The sequence below is a fragment of the Paroedura picta genome, unplaced genomic scaffold, assembly GCF_049243985.1.
Source record: "Paroedura picta isolate Pp20150507F unplaced genomic scaffold, Ppicta_v3.0 Ppicta_v3_sca22, whole genome shotgun sequence".
Lineage (NCBI taxonomy): Eukaryota > Metazoa > Chordata > Lepidosauria > Squamata > Gekkonidae > Paroedura > Paroedura picta.
Genome location: NW_027518619.1, coordinates 4,882,478 through 4,904,351, shown reverse-complemented (window position 1 = coordinate 4,904,351; position 21,874 = coordinate 4,882,478). Strand labels below are relative to the sequence as shown.

Genomic DNA, 21,874 nt, shown 5'->3' with positions numbered 1-21,874 from the left:
AGCAGGTGCTCTTCTCCTGCTGCGATAACGAAGCAGCGGCTTCTTTTGTGAAAGATAGACTCGGCATTGTATGTAGTCAACACAGATTAAAAAGTAATGCACCTCCTGTGCAGTCCAAAGGCCAGGGAAGTCAGCCGCCGACATACAAGGAGATCTATGGCAGAGAGTTTGCACTGCAGTATATCTTCCTGTTTACTTATTTACAAGATGTATATCTTGCCCTCTCGAGGAACCGCCTGTGGCAGTGAATGCTAATCGCGGTGCTGGAGAAACGTTGGGTCATTAACCAACATATAAGGGCAGACATGAACCCTGAGCACTTGGCAGCTGCCCCACCATGTTGACACTGACCCTGCTGTAGCCCATTTCAACCCGCTGATTCATTCCTGCAGTAAGAAGACAGAGAGACCTTTTCCGCACCAAGAATCTGGCCCAGCCCAGTGCTCGTCTGACCACAGGGCTAATTTCTGCTTCCAGACAACGTTGGCGCAGGTCTGGGGCAGTCCCAGGCCTGGTGTGATGCAGGCCCGCATTCGCCCCACAGCAACTCAAGTGTCAAATGTCCCAGACCGGCACCGATGTCATCTGGAAGCAGAAATTAGTCTTGCGACCGGATGAGTGCTGGGTTGGCCCAGATTTCCAGTGTGGAAAAGGCAAAACAGAGGCAAAAACTGAGGGAAGATTTTCTTGGGCAGAACTAGGCTCAATTATCTGCACCCTCTTTCCAACTTGGCAGTGAGCAATACTATCCATGGAGGCTTATTTTTAATCCTCCCCGATCTCCACATTTGACCATGTACAGAAGACTGAGCCCCCCCCCCCAGGGAGGGATTTTGTCCCTTGAGGGTTCTCTGTTGCACAGATTGGGCAGTGAACAACTATCCCGTACTGTCGGTCTTAAATCAGCTAAACACCAGCTTGGTGACCTTGGGTAAATCTCAGTTCTCTCAGAACTCTCTCCGCAGCACCTACATCACTGAGTGTGTGTTGTGGGGAGGGGGAGATGATTGTAAGCTACTTTGAGACACAGGAGGCCTGCTGGGTGACCTTGGGCCAGTCACAGTTCTCTCAGAGCTCTCTCAGCACCACCCACCTCACACAATGTCTGTCGTGGGGAGAGAAACGGAAGGCTTGCAAGTTGCTTTGAAAAGCAGGGTAGAAAAAAAAACAACTCCTCTTCTAACTTTCTGTGAATATCACTGCAATCCAGTTTGTTCCCCATCACCTATTTGACCTTCTACCAAGGGCTGGCATAACGATAGATAAATGCATTCTTTATTCCTCCCTTCCCTGTGTGTGCTTTTGCATACCTGTTCTCTCACTTTCTACTATCTGACCCTATATTATGCTTTTAACCAGCCGGGCTTTTGTAATACATTAGTGGCAGTGCCTCAAAGGGCCGTTTAATATGTACTAGTTAAATACGTCTTCGTACTCGTTGCCGTCTTCACCCAAGGGGATAAAAAAGAGCCCAAATTAACTGGCCTACCCTAGCTAGGAAGCCTCATTAACAGGCTTGCCGAACGAGAAACAAGTTTGGGAAGACGGTGAGGTGACCCTGTTAGGGGGGAAAAAATTGGAGGAAAAAAACCAGTAAATAAGAGGCTTCTTTTAAGAATATATTTTCTCCTCTGAGTCAGGAAATGCTGCTGTCACTCACAACTGAACATCTCTTTACCGGTTTCTTTCTCCACCACTATATCCCTCTTTCTTTTTCCAAAAGAAACACAAAAAAGCTCCCTTTTTCTGCTCCCCAATTAATGATGTTCTATGTTTATGCAAAGGAGGATAATGATCCAGCAGTCCAACACACGCTGATTTCTACTCCCCGCCCTTTAATGATCAGTAGGAAAACAACATGTAAGAGATGAGATGTTCAGGCACAATCTCCGTTCTCAAAATAATCACTTCAGAGGAGGGGAGGGTGGAAGAATAGAAAAGGCAGATAAATCGTCTTTTGGTTTGTTTTTTTAAAGAAACTCTGCTGTCAACACAGATCCTATTTTCTCAGAGAAACTCTGTTGGTTTCTCTCAGTGTACCTTTACAGGCGTTTAACAAATGCAGTTTCACTACGGCATTCCAGCTTTTTCTCACTGAATTTTGGGTGGCAGATGTGGATTATCATCTTTGTTGTTATTAATTGTCACAGTTTGACTGGTTGAGGGTGTTCTGCAATTCAGTAGCTAGCTGAGTTCTTGGGAATCGCAGAGGTATCTTCGCAGGGTTCTTGCTGTTCTGGGCAAGCTGTCTTTGGGAGCTGAGATGGTGGTATTTGCTCAGTGCCCAAAATATCTAGGTGTCCTTTGAGACTTCTAGGCACTCCTCCAAGGGCCCCACTGGCAACTATTATTATGGTAACCTTCTTCTCCCAGGGGTGGTCTAACTCTATTCATAGGTCTTGGTATTTGGTGATCTTCTCCTGTTCTTCCTTTTCTATTCTGCTGTCTCTTGGGATTGCAGTGTCAATGATCCAAGCCTTATTTTTCGTTTTCTTCTACACTGCGATATTAGTAGAAGAAGAGAAGAAGAGTTGGTTCTTATATGCCAGCTGGCTGCATGTGGGGGAGTGCAGAATCGAACCTGGCATGCCAGATTAGAAGTCCGCACTCCTAACCACTACACCAAACTGGCTCTCAGTAGTGATAAGTTCCAAGTGTTTCTCGGTTTGCAATCAGCAGTTCCAAAGAACCGTTGTTTCATCATTCCCCGTGATCTCGTCTGGTTTGTGCTCCCATGACTTTCTGCCTTTTATAAACATTTATTTCCCTAAGGCAAAACAGAATATAAAGAATACAGAAAAGAAATATTGTAAATAGTGTAAATGTAACAAATACTATGTATAACAAATCATATTACACTCAGAAAAAAAAACTTTTCAAGTTATATCAGACAACTATATGGAACATCTCTACCCAACGTTTTCTTCATTGTAAACTCCAGATACTCCTGATAACTAATTGTTTGTTATTATGTAACAAAAGAAAATCTAAAAGGAATAGGTTTATTTATCCACGAATTCTAAAAAACGCCGCAGGAGTCATTAAATTCTTCCGATAGCCTTCTGTTTACTAGGTTTGTCAACTTTGCCAGTGGCAAACTCTCTAATCTTGTACATACCAGGTAGTTCTTGCCAGATATGTCTTGATGCAGCTGTGAGCCAAATACTCTGGCATGTATAGGGAAGTTTGAGTCTAAAGGGAACAATTTTAAAGATTTTTTTCCAATCACACCATGCTTTTTATCCAAAAAATTTTGATACGCTCACAGGACCACCACATGTGCAAAAAAGGAGCCAACAGCATTATAGCATCTCAAAAATTTCCTGCAAATTGACTTGACATTCAGCTTAAACCTTTAGGAGGCACATATCCCCTGTAAATCATTTTTTACCAGTTTTCTCTCAATGACTGACATTTCGTTAATTTAACATTCTTATACCATAACTGCTCCTATTCAACGAGCGATATGTTTTGATCTAAATTCTGCATCCATTTTACCATAGTTTTTAATTTGCTCATCCTCATTCTCCATTTTCAACAGATTCTTATAAATTTGTCCTAACAGATGTGATTTACTCTGAATTATTTCAGGCTCAAACCAGGGTGTAAACTGCACGGAGCTTTTATTCCAACTCCAGGTCGATTCAGTCCCTGCCGTCTACACAGAATGCGATTTCCGTTTGGATTTTGGGGGATTTAAATTTTCCTTCTGCAGCAAGAAGAATTGATCCGGAGTGACCCTACCTTTATTGTGCAATATCTTAGAGTGCTTTTAATGCTCAATATTTTTCAAATCCGGATTGGGAAAGAAAGCTCTGTGGTAGAGAACCTCTGATAGGCTACACCTGGTCATGTGACAAGCTTGCCTTAAAGGAGAAGCCCCTAATTTCTCTCAACTTCTGTCGGTCCTGGATTTTTTCTCCCTTCTCTGCCTTCTTCGATCCTCTCCGCCCGCCGCCCTCCAAGAAAAGAAAGAGGCTCCCTGCTTGGCTCCTCTCCCGCACCTTCAAGAAAAGAAAGAAAGAGGCTTGGCTCCCCCCCTCCTTCTGAACTACCCTAACCACGTGCAGAACACTTTCCATGGGGGGAGAGGAGGGGGGAGAGGAGATGAAGACCTGAGTTCAAAGTGATCTGGATTCAACAGGATTGACAATGGAATAAACAAAGTAAGTGCAGACTCTGCCCAGGTTCCTGAGGACATTCCCAGTGGTCTTTAACTCTTCTCTCCATCTTGAGACCACTTGCATTTGTCTGAACCAATCGATTGGATTTACCTTCTTGCTTTAACTAATTCCAGTGTTTTATCTGACCATCAGAGGCAACCAAATCTTGATATTTTAAACGTTCTTTTTTTGTTGTGATTTATTCAAATAAGTTTCCACTGAAACTGAGTATCTTTTGTCATCTGTTTTTTCATGCTGGACCACATTATTTTATGAAAATTTTGATTTTCTCAAGGATTCAATCTCTTCTTAACAGAATCTTTATCCAATCTGAGATCCACCCCAGCTCTGCAACATAGTAATACAGCTTTAAATTTGGTATTCCTAATCTGCCTCTTCTTTTATCATCTTGAAGGACCTGAAAAGTTACCCTGGGCCTCTTATAATTCCAAATGAATTTATTCAGCTGTCTTTGCCAGTCCTGTAAACCTCTGTCTTTTAGACCAATTTGGCAACACTTGAAACAAAAGGCTCAAACTGGGTAATACATTCACTTTAACTACTGCATTCTTGCTGACCGAGACACGTTTAATTTAAACCATCTTTGGCAGTCTTCTTGAATCTTGTGTTACCCCTTCATGTGGTTGTTCTGGAATAATTCTATTAGGTCCTGTTTGGTCTTCACGAATCACATCCGATATACATTTTTAAAACCTCTCGCAAACAATCCCCCTATGAGCCATCTTTTAGTGTAGCTGAGCAATTTGATCAAGCCAAGCCGTTATCAGGATGAGAAATCAGAGCATGTTGCTTACTTTTCAGTACAGATTTTGACATCTGTATAAGTTTCTTGTACGTACAGAGTTGACATAATTCATTATTCCACTGTCTTTCGCACTGCCAGTGCCAGCGGGCCTTCCTAGAATTGAGCTGCCACTCATTGCTGTGAAGGAAAAATCCCTGTAGTGGTTCAGAAATAAGGAAATAACTCCATGTTTTATAGACTGAGACCAATGTTCTGACAGTCTAGTACAGGGGTAGGCAAACTGTGGCCCTCCAGATGTCCGTGAACTACAATTCAAGTGAGGCCCTGCCAGCATCATGGGAGTTGTAGTCCATGGACATCTGGAGGGCCACAGTTTGCCTACCACTGGTCTAGTATATACACATCTCTCCAACACAGCTCCTAGTGCTGCAGGATCAGACCAGAAATATATAGGCTACAAACGAACCGTCAATTCCTTTTGGTAACTCCAGTCCAAACAAAATGTATAGGAATTGTCCAGGCTATTTCAAATCATTAATGGATCTTTTTATTTCTTCATTTTATAGTAATTCAAAACTTTGTAAATCATCCAAAATCATAAATCACAACCAAAATGCGTTCCTAGGTAAATAATATCCCGTTTTCCCAAACTTCCTCAGTGATTGTGATCGTATTTTCTTAATGTTTTCACTGCTCCGTATTAATTATCCCATGGGCTCTCCGCTCATCATGCTTTTAAGTCTTAATTAGCTAGACCAAAGTTTTAAATTATTATAAAATGAAGAAATAAAAAGATCCATTAATGATTTGAAATAGCCTGGACAATTCCTATACAGAAATATATAGGGAATGCAGTTATAAATCACATTGCGTAGTGGAAGTGTGAATGTGTTCAAAGAGAAGTGCTGATGTGAATGGCTGGAATAAAAATACTTAGAATCTATTTAGTACAGTTCTGGTGTTTCAAGGCAGTCCAGAAATTCCTTTGTGTAGAGATGACCATGTAGTTGATCAGTCATTTGTGTGAAGAAATGCATTTTTGGGGCGGAAGTGTGACCTGAATAAAACATTTACGAGGAGGTTTTAAAAGCGTTTCCCTCAGGACAGAGAACAAGCTAGGAGGAGGAAATCAATTCATTGGCTTTTCAGGCTCACCTCAGCTACTTCTTAAGAAATGTTAATAGGTCTAGCTAAAGACAAGGTGGAGGGGGGGGGTGTCCACTCTCCCCCCCTCCTCCCCAAGAAGGGAATAGAGGTCTGGAAGAATTGAAGACTAGAGAGACTTCAGGAAGCAACTCATTGACCTGACCTCAACAGTGGGTGAGGAAAAGAGAGGTGATAAAAATTGCGGCAGCGAGGAGGATGGTCTCTTTGCCTCAGAGCAGGCAAAACTCTTAACTGAGGTCTGGAGTCAGTTGCCAATACAGATAGCTGAAGGAAGCTGCAAAGTAATGGAAACTCTGTAATCTATAACCTTCTAAATTGAACTATATTTAACATCAGATAGATCAAGTTTACAGAGGTGATGATGCTAGCCATTCAGTTGAGTCTGCCTCTTGGCGATCCAATGGCTGTCAACCATGATTTCTAATCTTGCACCACTTCTTTTAGTTCTGCAATGTTCTAGGCAGTATCCATTTGGATCGTATCCAGTGAAGAATTCTTCAATTCAATGTATTTAATACGGTCACAGACCAACAAGTTTCCAGCGTACAAATATATTAAAAAAAAAACATTGAGTTCTCTAGAAGTGAGCAAAAGACCTGCTAAAGCATACAAGAAATAAGATAATCTATATCAGTTATACATAACACTCCAGAAGTGCCTAAGGGATCAGCAACAATGAAGGAAAGATTTAAAGTTTCCAGCAGAAACTTATGTGCTGGTTAACAATATTTGTATGTTGCTTTTCTGAAGTATACTCAATGCAGTTTCTGGCTATACAGCCAAAAATCAGAAAGACCTCAAAATATTAAAAACCAGATTAAGAACATAAGAAGAGCCCCGCTGGATAAGATCGGTGGTCCATCTAGTCCAGCATTCTGTCCCACACAGTGGTCAACCAACTCCTCCAGAGGGTCAACAACAGGGGAGAGAGGTCGAGGCCTTCCTAAGAACATCAGAAGAGCCCTGCTGGATCAGACTGGTGGTCTACCTAGTCCAGCATCCTGTCCCACACTGTGGTCCACCATCCCCTCCAGAGGGCCAACAGCAGAGCAGAGAGGCCGAGGCCTTCCTAAGAACATCAGAAGAGCCCTGCTGGATCAGACTGGTGGTCTATCTAGTCCAGCATCCTGCCTCACACAGTGGTCAACGAGCCCCTCCAGAGGGCCAACAACAGGGGACAGAGGCCCTGCCCTGATGCTCCAGGACTCAGAGGTTTAGTGCCTCTAATTCTGGAAGTTCTCTAGTTCACCATGGCTATCAGGCATCGATAGAATTATCCTCCATGAATCTATCTTCACCCTCTTTTAAAGCTGTCTGTGCCTGTGGCCATCAAGGTATTCTCTAGCAGCAAATTCCACATCTGAAGCCCTCTGTAGAAAGTGGTATTTAATTTGGTCCCTGAGACAGTAAGCAGAATATGAACTCAATGACCAAAGACCTTTAAAAATATCATGACCTTCTATGGTTTCCCCCCGACGAATGCTAGAGATGCCACTTTGCACATTTCCATAGGCAACGCATTTCCAAGGCCTGGGGCTGCCACTGAAAAAAAAAAACCATCCATTCTGAGAACCTCCTTTTCCTTGGTTGTGGGACTGGAAGAAGGCCTGTTGTGGTGACCATAGAGAGGCCTAGCCTGTACGTGGCTGCAAAGAACTTTGAAAATGAAAAACAGCACCTTGTATTGAACTCAGATATAACCTGACAACCAACGTAGATATTTTTAAAAATTATTTATTTTATTATTTAATTTGGAGGACATCTGGAGGACCACAGGTTGACTACCCCTGGCTTAGAGGTTACACAGGATTGGCCGTGTCCACCTGAAGTAATCTCAAAGTGGCTGACAATCTCCTTCCCTTCCTCTCCCCACAACAGCCGCCCTGTGAGGTAAGTGGAGCTGAGAGTGCTCTGACAGGACTGCTCTGTGAGAACAGCACTACCAGGACTGTGACTAACCCAAGGCCACCCAGTTGGTTGCATGTGGAGGAATAGGGAATCGAACCCGGCTCACCAGATTAGAGGCCGCCGGTCTTGAACACTATACCCAGTTGGCTCTTGGTGTAGTGGTTAAGAGCAGCAGCCTTTAAACTGGAGGACCAGGTATGATTCCCCACTTCTCCACATGCAGCCATCCACAGCTCTCTCAGAACTCTCTCAGCCCCACCTACTCCACAGAGTGATTGTAATGGGAAGAGGAAGGAAAGGTGATTGTCAGGCACTCTGAGACTCCTTCAGGTAGTACAAAAAAAAATGCCCAGCTCTTCTCTCTTCTTCCTCTATAACAGAGCACTCTAGACCAAACAAGGCTTTATACCTAAGGAGAGATGACCAATAGTCCACAAAGCTTCTTATAGTCAGTTGACCCAACTGGACTTCTGGTTGCACGGTCCCCACCAGGGGCAGAGGATCCCCCCATCCCAGGACGTCTTCCCCCAGCTGTCAGGGGACTTACCAACAATCAAAGAAGGCAATTCTAGCCTTAGAGCAGGGATTCCCAACCAGGGGTCTGCAGGAGCTCCAGAGGAGGTCCACAGCCTTACCCCTTCTGCTTTAATGGACTCAGCCACAAGCTATGGAAGCAGCCAGCTTAATTGCTCCCCTTCCCTCTTCCCCGGAATTTGTGTCGTTCCTGCACTGGGAAGGGGGTGGAGCTTTCATGCCTTTCACCACCTCCTGTCTCTCCCTCCCCTCAGCCCTCCTGCCTGTCAACATAGGTGGTGATGTCACTTTTGGGGGCCTGGCAGAGAGGCATGGACAGCTGATTTCAGGGGCTCCTCCCTGGTCAAAAGTTTGAAAAGGCTACCCTGGAGGAGTCGACTCAGTTCTCCTCCACTGGGCTTCTCTTGAAGTCAGATCTTGAAGGAGCGCGTCTGATTTTTTTCGCACTTAATCAAAGTCTTGAGTGCAATCAAGAGGCGAGATGAGCCAGGAATAGGTTGCAACTGGAACGAGAGCCTCATCACTTGCAAGATACTTATTGGCACGCCGTTGAGGACGTGGGATCATTTCCTGTTATGAGTTCATCCCAGTGATCGGGGCAGAAGGCAAAATCTGACCCTCGAGCCAGCCAAGTGCGTGCGTGCGGACGGGGGTAGGGGGTGCCGGGGCCTGAGATAATCAATAGTTGTCTAGCCTGACAATTTAAAAACATCACAGCAATTGCAGCCAGAGGGAAAAAAAGGATCTTAATTAGGAATCCAGATTGTCAAAATCATTCTCAAAAATGATTTCCTGAAACTGCGGCACGTCCTGCATATAAGGACGTTGCTTGTGTTAAAATGACAGCAGGTTCTTGGAATCATAGAATCACCGAATAATAGGGACCTCCTGGGTCATCTAGTCCAACCCTCTGCACTATGTAGGACATTCACAACCCTATTGCTCATCCACTGTAACCTGCCACCCCCTTGAGCCTTCACAGAATCAGCTTCTCTGTCAGATGGCCATCTAGCCTCTGTTTAATAATTTCCCAAGAGGGAGAACCCACCACCTCCCGAGGAAGCCTGTTCCACTGAGAAACCGCTCTGACTGTCAGGAACTTCTTCCAGAGGTTTAGACGGAATTTCTTTTGAATTAATTAATTCCATCTTGTCGAAAGTGTTTGTGATGTACAGATTGGCATGGTCGATCCTGAGTTCATTGTGGGTTCAGCCACTCCACCAGGAGTGTGCTCAGTGGGTCTCTGTGTGGGTCATAGCAATCGTCCAAAGTTTGAGTCCAGTGGCATCTTGAAGACCAACCAAGCTTTTGGGCGCCTGCAGGCTTCTTTGGGTGGGAAGCCATGCTGCCCTGAAGCAATGGAGCAAAATTTGCATCCTGTGGCACCTTTCAGAACAACTGAGTTTTATTCTGGGCATAAGAATTATATTCTGTTGGTCTTAAAGGCGTCCCTCAGCTGGAGCTTTGTTCCACCAGAAGCGGCTCACTCAAAATAGGAAGTGACATCACTGCAAAGAATTGGAAGCACGTGGTGCCATTACAGTATTTATGTATAACTACACAAGCAGCGTTTATTGGAAGCAAGGGAAAAAACAGGCAGAAAAACTGTTGATTCTGTATCACGTGGACATAAGCTACCCTTGGTAGGGTGTGAGTTGTCCTCGTGCAACTAGAACTATATTATGGCCATATATAAAGATGAAGATTTAGAGATTTTTATACTTCTTGGGCTTTGCAGTCTCCTTTATGTTTATTGATGGATTGATGTATACACTTGATTTGTACCTTGCTTTTCTTCCCAGTGAAGATGCAAAAGTGGCTGACGTTGTTCACTTCTCCTCCATTTTATCCACACAACAACCCTGCGAAGTAGGTCTGTGTGAGAAGGCGTCCAAGGCCCGAGCTCACCCAGTGAGCTTCCTTGGCAGAAGTCGGGATTTGAACCGGGATCCCAGTGTGACATTATGACAAGTTCACGACATCGCATTGGTTACTGTTTGAAATTTGTTCCCTCTTTCTGCACACAAACAAGCATCCAGCCAGGGAAAGAGTATTCAGCAGGGATCCTTTGTGTTGACAGTCCGTTGAACTTCTCTCTGAGCTGTCAATCACCAGCTCTGTTTACTAAAAACCAGAGGGAGAAGAGGCAGGAGAAACTAGTCAATAAGATGCAGAAGTTGCCATCGCCTGCTCTGCTAAGCTTGTATAAATTCCTAAAGTCTTATTCTGCATAGGTTGAGTTCCCAAGTATTTCCTGGGTGTATCAATACAGTGTTCAGTGTTGTTCAGTGTTTGCAGTTGGGTGTTTTGGAGCAAGGATTGACTCCGTTGGCTAGGAATCAAGATTCCAAAACTACCAGAGACTTCCAAACACCCTCCATCTCTCTTCCAGTTGCAGACAACCTCTGATATATGGACATCTGGAGGACCACAGGTTGACTACCCCTGTTCTAGAGTCCCTTATGGTCTCTTGTTTTCTGTACAATTGGGCTGCCTGATGGGATCACAGTATGATGTCGGGCAGAAACGTAGCTCAACTCTCCTAAAATGGCCGGATTGGGGCCGGGAGCTCCAGATCCATCTAGAGCAGTAGTTCTCCACCTTCCTAATGCCGCGACACTTTAATCCAATTCCTCATGTTGCGTTGAACCCCAACCCTAAAATTATGCAACTGTTCTTTCACAGAAATTAAACCGAAACCGACCAATGGCGTGAAGATCCAATGTTCATGATTGGATATAAATTGTTTCTCCCCCCCCCCCCCGGGTTTTTCAGTTCAGTTCTGCCTCCTGTCCCACCATGCCGATCTTGCTCTTTTCCGCTGCTCCAGCCAGACGAACGCTCTATCTCGATCTACCCCGCAAGGCTGTTCTGTGGATGAAATGGCAGAGGAGTGATGTCGGGCACTTTGGGACCCCCTTGGAGAGAAGGACCCTGCCGCAACCCCTGTGAAAGGGTCGCTCAACCCCCAAAGGGGTCCTGACCCCCAGGTTGAGAACCACTGATCTAGAGGAAGTTGTTACCACTCTCTGCCAACATGGCAGGAAACCACGTGGCCATGTGGCATTTCAGGGCAAAGGTTTTGGTGGGCTCTGTATGAATTATGCTCAAGTATATATGGCATAGAGTGGTCCCCCACCTGGTGGATCCAGCAGCATGTTTATTTCCAACTCTCCCCCCTCCCAGCCTCCCCCCACCTCCTTACCTTGGTTGTTTTAGTCATCTGGGCGAATCCTTTCGGGGAGATGAACTGTGAGCCCACTTCCCATGTCTGGGGCCTCCCGGAAAGCATTTTTGGGGTTTGCCCGACTGCAGTAGGCCCAGGGAGGGGGCTGTGCTCAACCTGCCTTCCTTGTGGTAAAGGTAGAGGGATCCCCTATGCAAGCACTGGATCACGTCTGACCCTTGGGGTGACACCCTCTAGCGTTTTCATGGCAGACTCAATACGGGGTGGTTTGCCAGTGCCTTCCCCAGTCATTACCGTTCCTTGCGGTACCCGTACATATTTTGTTCCCAAGTCTTTCCCAACAGGCAGGCTACGGGAATGTTATGGGGTGGCAGGCGAGCCGCTCAATTTTCGTATCTGCCCCGATGCTGCAACCAAGCCTCCGTGGTCTGTAACCTACAATAAGCAGTTTCATTTCACAGCTGGTGCCACATAATCCGTTGCTCTCTGCAAGACCTCTCCTGTGCCCTGAGCCTGCAAAGAGCAACCCAAGCAGAAAAAAAATGATGCATGTGAACACACGGAACAGACAATGTTTCCTCATCCTGAATCAGACTCTTGGTCTATCAAGGTCAATATTGTCTACTGTTCTCGAAGGTCTCAGGCTGAGGCCTTTCCCATCACCTGCCAAGCATATTCTCTACCACAGAATCCCAGCCCCCTCCCCTAGGGTCACCAGCCTCCAGGTGGGACCTGGAGATCCCCATGGAATTGCTAAGGCCATTCTGCACCAGGATCTATGTGGCAAATTGGTTGCGGGACGAAAAAACACCATTTTAAATAGTGGAATTCGTCATTATGCATACCTGCCTTTGTAGTGGAATCCAGTTGCGTTTCTATCATTGAGTTTCTATCCCACAGGTTTCCGGTCTCTGCAAAAATCGCTAGCCAGGAAGCAATATTGCTGAGCTCGTCCCGCCCCTGGCTGTCAAGCAGCCAATGGGTGGCCGTTATCATGATCCCAAAAAGCCCCTTTCCCTTTAAGGAAGTTAAAAAAAAACAACACATTGCAACGAATCTGCATTCCCTGGAGAAGATTTAGAGGACAGATTATATGGCATTATACCCTGCTGGGGCCTTTTCCCAAATTCTACCCCCTCCGGATTCCACCTCCAAATCTCCAGAAATGTCCCAGTTAAGAGTTGGCACCCCTCCCCTCCCCGTACTCAGTGGAAAGCTAAGAATCACTAATGATCCTGCCTTTTTCCTTAGGAGCTAAGAATTGACCCGTCGTCGTTTTGACCAGCTTCTTAGCTGTCACCACCGCTTAAATAAAAGCCTTGACAAATTGCTTGTATTGGCTTTATTAGAGGATCCTGCCCTAGGAAAGCAATTTGCTTGCCTTCCCAATTAGCTGAAAATGAGCGCCAGCGTTTAGACTGCTTTGGGCAAGGTTGAGAACTTCTGTACTCCGAATTCCGTGGCAGAAGAAGAAAAACATATCTTTCCATCGAGTAAGATGTCCTGGCCTCATGCCATCTCAGTATTCTCTAGCAGTATAATTTGGACTCATCTCTCTGCATGGTGCCGGCTGTTCCTTGTTCATGATGAGATTGTTCTTCATCTCACATTCGGAAAATATTAGTAGAGATCAGAAGGAGAAGGAAGGGGAGCGCTCTGTTGATATGTGGACAAGGAAAGGTGGGTGTAAATGTTTTAATCAGTCAATCACATGGCTGCAGTGTGCTATACCATGATGGGAACCAATCTCTATCTCTAACTTTAAACCGCTCAGGGAGCGGTATACATATTTGGATAAGGGGTAAGTGGGCGGAGAGTGGGCGTGACCAGTCCGGGTGAGGGCCCAATCAGGAAGCTTTGCGCGTCCCGATTGGGCCCTCACCTGGACTGGCCACGCCCCCTCCCGCCCACTCAGCTGGCCAGGGGCTCTCAGCCACCATTGGTGGCAGTTTGCCCCAGATGCTCCCCAGGATACATGTGCCCTGAGGTGGGGAGAAGGGAGGGCCCGCGGGAAGCAGTGGCTTCCCCATAGGTCCGCAGGAGGAAGCAACTTTCCCGGGGAGGGAGGGGGCCGGGGATGGGTTCCCCGGCCAAACGAGCGCACCCGCCACCTCGCAGAGGCTGCGGGTATGCTCCACGGGCCTTGGGGAAGCCGCAGCATCGTTAGGGAGGGAGGGGGCCAGGAACGGCTTCCCCACAGACCCAGAGCACACCTGCGGCCTCCCTGGGCTGCTGGGTGTTTTTGCTGCCAGGGCGGGCCTTTCAAAGCCCATTCTTCGGTAGGCCTTTAGCAGCCAGCTGCAGGAGAAGCCGGGTCCCAGTCGGTGCTTCCACCTGCCCCTCAAAATGCCCACCAAGCCTTCTGGGGGCTTTGGCAGCCCTTTTGTGCATGGTGAGGGGGAGGAGCCATGTCCCCACCCCTCACCACAAAACACATGCTGAGCCCTCTGGGGGCTTCGGCAGCCCTTTTGTGCAAGGAAGCGGGAGGCTCCAGGTCCCTGCCCTTGTTTCCCCTCCCCACCTCGAGAAGGCCCACAGCGGCATCTCCAGGCTTCAGCTGGCCTTCCTGTGGGGGGGGGGGGAGAGGCAGGTGGCAAGCATCCATTGTATTGTCTTATTTCTGCATATAAGATCATTTCTTTGATGTGTCCCATAGAATGGAGGGATCTTGGATTTTCAGTTCTAGGAAGATCTGCACACGATGGAAAAGCATGTGAAGAATATTCTACGGGGGGGGGGGACACTCGGGGAGATACAAAATTAGCATATTTAGATTGGGAATTTCCTGGTATTTTCCAAATACTCTCCTCCTTTGTTCTGGGCTCATTTCACATACATTGGATAATGTGCTTTCAACGTCCTTTTGCAGCTGGACTTTCCTGTGCAGAATTGGAAAATTTGCTTCTAAACCACATTGAAAATGCATTATCCAGCGTACACAGAATGGTCCCTGATTGGCTCAGTTGGAGCCTTCCTGCTCCTTTGAGTGCACACTCTCCCTGAATACCCCCACAGAACAAGAGTTAGTCAATTAGACTGTTAGGACTCTCTCCTCTCTTCTTTACAAATTGATTCTCTTATTCTTTAAGTAGCTAGTGAAATACTCCTCCTTTGCATATTTAAACTTTGTCAGTGTAAATTCCACCATCTCCACCATGACCGCTTTGGATAGGCACTAAGCCAGCGGTTCTCAACCCGAGGGTCGCAACCCCCCGAGGAGTCATTTGGCCTTTCCTGGGGTGTTGTAGCGGCAGCAGCACCATGGCACTGGCCTCCTCCACGCTGCCTTGGAGCTCATCGAGGCAGCGTGGAGGAGGCCGGTGCCATGCTGCCGCTGCCACTGCCGCCACCTCTCCTGTGACGCTGGTCTCTTTGGCGCCACCTCTGTAAGCTCCAAGGCTGCGCAGAGGAGGCCAGTGCCTTGCTGCTGCCGCTCTGGCCACCTCTACTCCACGCCTCCTGCAGCAAAAGTGACAGCGTCAGCACATGTGCGTTGCCACATGTGCATATGCGCACCGCCACATCTGCGCATGTATTCATGCACTGCATGAGCACGCACGTGTGCACGCACGTGAGCACACACACCGCCACCCCACCCCTGCTGTACAGGTCACAGTGCAGTGGTGGTTGAGAACCGCTGCACTGGGCAGACATTAACATATGAGATTATGAAATACACCTTATATTTTGCATTGAGCTGTTTCTACATCCTATGCCTTTGGTTCTGTAATGTGATAGGTTTGTTCTCATTTATTTAGTTGACCTCCAATTAGTAAATTAACGGAACACTCTCCCACATTATCTTCCTTGCCCCAGCCATGTAGAGATGAAGTAAACAGCTTCGCATGTGTCGGAGCGCAACTGGACATTATGCACCTGTCACTTGTGCACTAAGTTTTGAATTAAGGTAGGGATTGTGAATGTCCATATAGGCATGCCATCTTAATTGTAATTCAGTTTCAGCAAGGAACTTCCTAGCAAGTATATGCATATTTCCTCAATAAAGAGATTTCTTTTGTACCAAAAGAGTCTACTTGTTGGACGTTCAAGAGGATTCTGGCACTTCCCTAGTCACATCTCCACTGAGCACCTTCCCTTCTCCAAACTCTAACCTCTGTAGGCTCTGCTCCAGATTGCCATGAATTCGTCAACCCACAGCTGGCAATCCTACCCACAGGGCCTATCAGCCCATCCGACTCTTGGCCATCCATGGCCCTGCAGGGAAATGTCCCTCCAAGAAATTTCTCCTGGCAACTTTGAGGACCACGAAGCTCCTGCTGGAAACAAAAAACTCTACACTCTGGTCACTCAATGAAAAGACAAAACAGAAAGGAGCTGGACTTACCGGTGGCCAAGTCAGAGACCGGCAGCCAGTTGCATTTATTTCCTGCGCAGACCGAAACCTGTGAGGTATTCATTGCTTCATGGGACATGTGGCTCTTCACGCAACCTCCAGGAAGCCTGTTATTCCTAGCATCACCAAGCAAAGCCATGCGTGGCGAGAAAGGGCAGGGTTGGATTCTGGAGGGCGCACTTAATTGTATAAAGCCCCCCAAAGCAATCCGGTGGTTGTTAAAGCTACCCAGACGTCTGTGGACAAAAGAATTATTTTCATGCTTCAACTCCCAAATCCTGAGAAATCCATCGAGGTGTCAAGGGATGAAAACAGCTCAGAGGGTCTGACTGAAATGAACCTGAGTCTTCTATTTGGTTTGGCATGCTGGACTCATCGCAGGAGCAAATTAACAACAGCTTTGCCGCATTCATCCCAGTTTGTCACTATCCTTATAACGGCACAAAGTTGGAGTGCAGCAGCACCTTTAAGACCTACACAGTTTAATTCTGGCAATAAGCTTTTGTGCACATGCATACGTCTTCGGATGGGGTACCGTGCTAGTCTGAAGCCATAGACCAAAGTTTGAGTCCAGGGGGCACCTTTAAGACCAACAAAGATTTATTCTGGGTAAGAGCTTTCATCTGCATGCACCCATCTTCAGCTGGCTAGTGTATTGGTCTGAAGCAGCAGAATGGCCGTTTCCGCACTGGAGGTTTCATGCTGGACTGCAGGCTGGAGTTTTAGTCATGGCAGGTTGGCCCACCTCTTCCTGCACCCACACGGGGGAGCATTCTGCCCGGTGCACCTCATCCACCCTTGATTTGTGCTCCTGCACGGGAGCTGGGGCAGTGAAGTTCCCAGTGCAGAAATGGTGAACAAAGGGGCACCTTTCTTTGAGAGGCACCTTTGAGACCAACCAAATTTTATTGTGGGTTTAAGCTTTCGTGTGCATGCACACTTCTTCAGGAGGGTAGCCATGTCAGTCAGCAGGAGTAAAACAACGTCTGAGTGCAGGGGCATCTTTTAGACCAGCAAAGTTTAATTCTGGGTATAAGCTTTGGTGTGGAGACACACTTCCTGAACCTTTACATCTGGTTTGATTCCTCGCTCCTCCTCCACATGCAGCCAGCTGGGTGACTTTGGGCTTGCCACAGCACTGATAAAGCTGTCCTGACAGAGCAGTAATATCAGGGCTCTCTCAGCCTCACCTCCCTCGCAGGGTGTCTGTTGTGGGGAGAGGAAAGGGAAGGTGAATGGAAGCTGCTTTGAGACTCCTTCAGGAGTGAAAAGCGGAATATAAGAATCAACTCTTCTTCATAAATAAATAAACTTTGGGGAGGGGGGAGACCAAGGTTCTATAGCTCTGTGGTGGTCTCAAGTTCAATCCCCAACATCTCCACTTTAAATGACCAGTTAGTAGATGACGTGAAAGACCTCACCCTAGGACCTTGGAGAGCTGCTGCTGTTCCAAGTAGACCAGCCTTTTCCAACCTTTTCACTGTGGATGAGCCCCAGAAATACAGGCTTCAAAGAGCCCCCAGAAGTGATGTCAGTTGGCCATGCCTTCCTCCCACACACCCTGGAAGTGACATGTCACCGGAAGAGACAGGTACCACCCTCAACCTTCGTCCTTCTGGTCCTCCCTCCTCCTGCCTTTACTACTTATATGGCAGCTCTGCCTCATGTAGGCCAGAAAGAAAAGCAGGAGCTGAGAAGACACCCCAGACCCTCCCCCATAACACAACAGAACCGATTTCCCCACTTTGATTTTTAAACCCACAGCTTACCTACTGGGCCCTTGGGTGGAGATGGCCAGTTCCGTGGCTTGTGGCCAAGTCCATTAAAGCAGGAGGGGAAAGTCCACAGACCCCCACCCCACCTGAGCTCCCACAGACCCGCTGTTACCCAAAATGGATCCCTCAGAGGGAATTTGGGGAATTATGAATATTGAAAGAGGCTGAGTAGCCCAAGATCTTTCTGCCAGTTTTTACGGGGCCCTCCTCCTGGGAGAAACCCTGAAATAAGCAGGCCTAATTGGGTTCCCAAAAGGATTTTTAAAAATTATTTTATTAAGTAACCTACAGAGAAAAAACGTACACACACTAATTTCTACATGGGGAAGATTAGATAAACAGGGAAAGAACATCTACTGTATCCAAGGATGCAGCGCGATGGCGGTTGGTGACATTAGGTGTGGAAAGCAATGCTGGGCGTGAAGAAATCGATACACACACACACACACACTGAGACACACACACTGAGCAGAGCTCAGGTTCTGACCAATATAAAGAAGAAGAAGAGTTGGTTCTTCTAGGCCACTTTTCCCTACCTGAAGGAGGCTCAAAGCGGCTTACAGTCGCCTTCCCTTTCCTCTCCCCACAACAGACACCCTGTGAGGGAGGGGAGGCTGAGAGAGCCCTGAGATTACTTAAGAAGAAGAAGAGTTGGTTCTTCTATGCCACTTTTCCCTACCCGAAGGAGGCTCAAAGCGGCTTACAGTCGCCTTCCCTTTCCTCTCCCCACAACAGACACCCTGTGGGGTGGGTGAGGCTGAGAGAGCCCTGATTTCACTGCTCGGTCAGAACAGCTTCATCAGTGCCGTGGCAAGCCCAAGGTCACCCAGCTGGCTGCATGTGGGGGAGCGCAGAATCGAACCTGGCATGCCAGATTAGAAGTCCGCACTCCAAACCACTACACCAAACTGGTATAGTTTGAAATTCTGGGGCCATCCTGCAGCTTGGCCTGTGAGGTGATACGGTGTGATTGGCTATAGGTTGTAGACACACCTGGTGGCTGGCAAAGGATGTCTCTCGACTGGGAGGTTTGGGGTTGTGTCATCTGAGCCTATCAAGTTGAGCAATCTTAAGAATGTGTTTTAATGGCCCTGTAATGTTCAGTCGGGAAGGAGTCCAAGGGGACAGCAATAGGAGACATTAAGAAGGTGTAAGAATACTGTAGCTTTTGCCATAGGATATTTCTGTAACTAGGTTATGTAAAGCAGGGGTAGTCAACCTGTGGTCCTCCAGATGTCCATGGACTACAATTCCCATGAATGTAATTTATTTGGGAATTGGAATTGTAGTCCATGGACATCTGGCGGACCACAGGTTGACTACCCCTGATGTAGAGTATTCACCCCTGTGTAGGAGACGGGGGCAGCTTAGCACCTTTGCTTTGTGTTATGACCCTGTTGTTCCTTCCTGCATTTCTGTTTCCCTCCTCTCTTCCTCACCTCTAAGCAACCCATTTGCTCTGGTCCTTTCCCCATCTCCCTTGAAGCCGAGTTTCCCATCAGAGTGTTAAGACTGTTTGATGCCCCGTCCCCCACACCCCGTTTTCACTGGATTCTCACGGGAGGGAGACTTTTATCCTTTATCCCCAGTTTCGACAATGCCTTGATGAGAGTCCTTTCTCGCTTAATGAAGAAATCTTTGACTACCTGCCAAGAGTGTGCTTTTCTAAGTAATCGAAGATCCTCACAGCAGGAGAGGTGCCACTAGACAGAGATTGCACTGAACAAATAGACAGTTTGGGGTAGGATTGGGAGCTTTGGCAATCGCAGAAGCCTGAGGCATCTAGCGCCACAGCATGGAGGGGGGAGGCGGTGCTGGCGTGCCAGCCAACACCCATACATAGGCGCAGAACTCATGCCGGCAGGGGCTCATGGGACTTGTAGTCCATGGACATCTGTTGACCCATCCTTTGGCCACCCATGCATAAGTCAACGGCCTCGGTTTATTCTAAAACAACGGTTCTCAACCTGGGCGTTGGGACTCCTTTAGGGTCGAACGATCCTTTCATAGGGGCACAGCAGGGCAAGCAGCTTGGCTGGGGTGGATCGAGACAGAGTGTCTGTCTGTCTGGAGTCACGGAAAAGGGCAAGATCGGCATGGTGGGATAAGAGGCAGAACTGAACTGAGAAACCCCGGGAGAAAACCAATTTAGATACAATCCTGAACAATGGGTCTTCACGCCATTGGCCAGTTTTGGTTTAATTTCTGTGAAAGAACCCTTGCATAATTTTATGGTTGGGGGTCACCACAACCTGAGGAACTGTATTAAAGGGTTGCGGCATTAGGAAGGTTGAGAACCAGTGGTCTAAATAAAACAATAAAATCAGAGTGTAGTAGCACCTTTAACACCAACAAAGATTGATTCAGGGCGTGAGCTTTCGAGTGCAAGCACTCTTCATCAGACCTTCCTCAGCGAGCTTGCACTCAAAAGCTCATGCCCTGAATCAATCTTTGTTGGTCTTAAAGGCGCTACTTCAGAACAACAGGGCTACCCATTTGAATCTGGTCTAAAACAAATTCTCTTCTGCCATCTACTGGTCTGCCTCAGCTATTACCATGAATACCTTTTCTAAAACGGCCCCATGATGTCCACACATGGCTTGTTTCCTGTCTCTTCTAGAGTCTTCTAGAAACTTCTGTTCTATCTCCAGGCGCAGTTTGTTCTGGATCGGGAGGTCCTCAGTTTGCCTTTTAGACAGTAGCTAAATTAAATAGAGAAGAATGCTAGAACAACCCTTGCAGTTGTTCCCTTGCAGAATGCTAGAACAACCCTTGCGAGAACCAGTATGGTGTAGAACAGGGGTACTCAAATTGCGGCCCTCCAGATGTCCATGGACTACAATTCCCAGGAGCCCCTGCCAGCATTCGCTGGCAGGGGCTCCTGGGAATTGTAGTCCATGGACATCTGGAGGGCCACAGTTTGACTACCCCTGGTGTAGAAGTTACAATCATCGGCTTGCATCTGGGAGAACCAGTTCAAATCCCAACTCTGCCAGAGAAGTTTAGGGTGACTTTGGGCCAGTCACATGCTCTCAGCCTAGCCTCCCTCACAAGGTCATTGTGGAAGAGAGGAAAATGTTTTAAGCCCCCTTGGGTCTCCATTGGGGAGAACGGTAACTGTGGTAAATAAATTACATTTAAGCTGCTTTGAATCACTACCTCCCACCCGAGGGCGAAAAGTGAGATAAAAATATCTCAATAAACGAGTAATATCAATATTCGTAAACATACCCGAATTCCTCTTTTCAGAACAGATACAAAGCTTCAAATGAATTCTTGCTTCTGAGGTCCCACCTTACTTTTCTGGCCGTTCTCAAGCACAGTAAACAAGAACAGATAAACATCTCTGTTTAAATATACTGCAAACAAGAACGGATAAATATATCTGTTTAAATAGGTCAAATCATTGGAGTGAGTCATATATTTTAAAACCATTAAATAAACAGAGGCACTAAAAGGGCAGTCCATGATTTTGCGTGACTCAAGTTCCGCTGTGTTCAGTAGGTCTACAGCTAGCTTTGCCAACTCTGGGTTGGGAGATTCCTGGAGACTTGGAGGGGAGGACCTGGAGATGGTGGAGTTTGCGGGCAGGGGGGCCCATAATGTGCACCACCCTGAGCCAGTATGCTGGGAGGGTGGCATATATATTAAATTAATTAATAATAAAATAATGCTGTAGAGTCCACCCCCCAAAGCAGCCATTTTCTCTAGAGGAACTGGTAGAGCTCAGCTGTCATTCTGGGTCATCTCCAGGCCTCATCTGCAGCCCTAGCCCAGGTAAATGTACGCAGGAGTGCAATTGGCCCCAGCTCTTTCGTGGATGTTCATCGTGGAATGAAGGAAGAGGCACAGCAGATGAGAGGCTTCAGAAAAGCATAGGAAGATCTCAGCCGAGTTCAAAGATGCAAAGGAGGGATGAAGCACTTTAAGCTTAAGGTTCTGGTAAGCACCTTCAAGGCCATACGCAGTCTGGGCCCAGTGTATCTGAGAGACCGCCTCCCTGCCTACATCCCCCCAAAG

General features: G+C 47.0%; 1 long non-coding RNA gene across 1 annotated transcript; it reads right to left on the bottom strand.

Annotated features, from left to right (window-relative positions):
- Positions 1–13,149: 13,149 nt before the first annotated feature.
- LOC143828373 (uncharacterized) lies at positions 13,150–21,192 on the bottom strand. The gene is made up of 4 exons (XR_013227581.1): positions 21,086–21,192; positions 20,419–20,556; positions 16,071–16,195; positions 13,150–13,381 (listed from the first exon to the last, which is right to left on the bottom strand). It is a non-coding gene; the product is annotated as an uncharacterized LOC143828373 (long non-coding RNA).
- Positions 21,193–21,874: the final 682 nt, after the last annotated feature.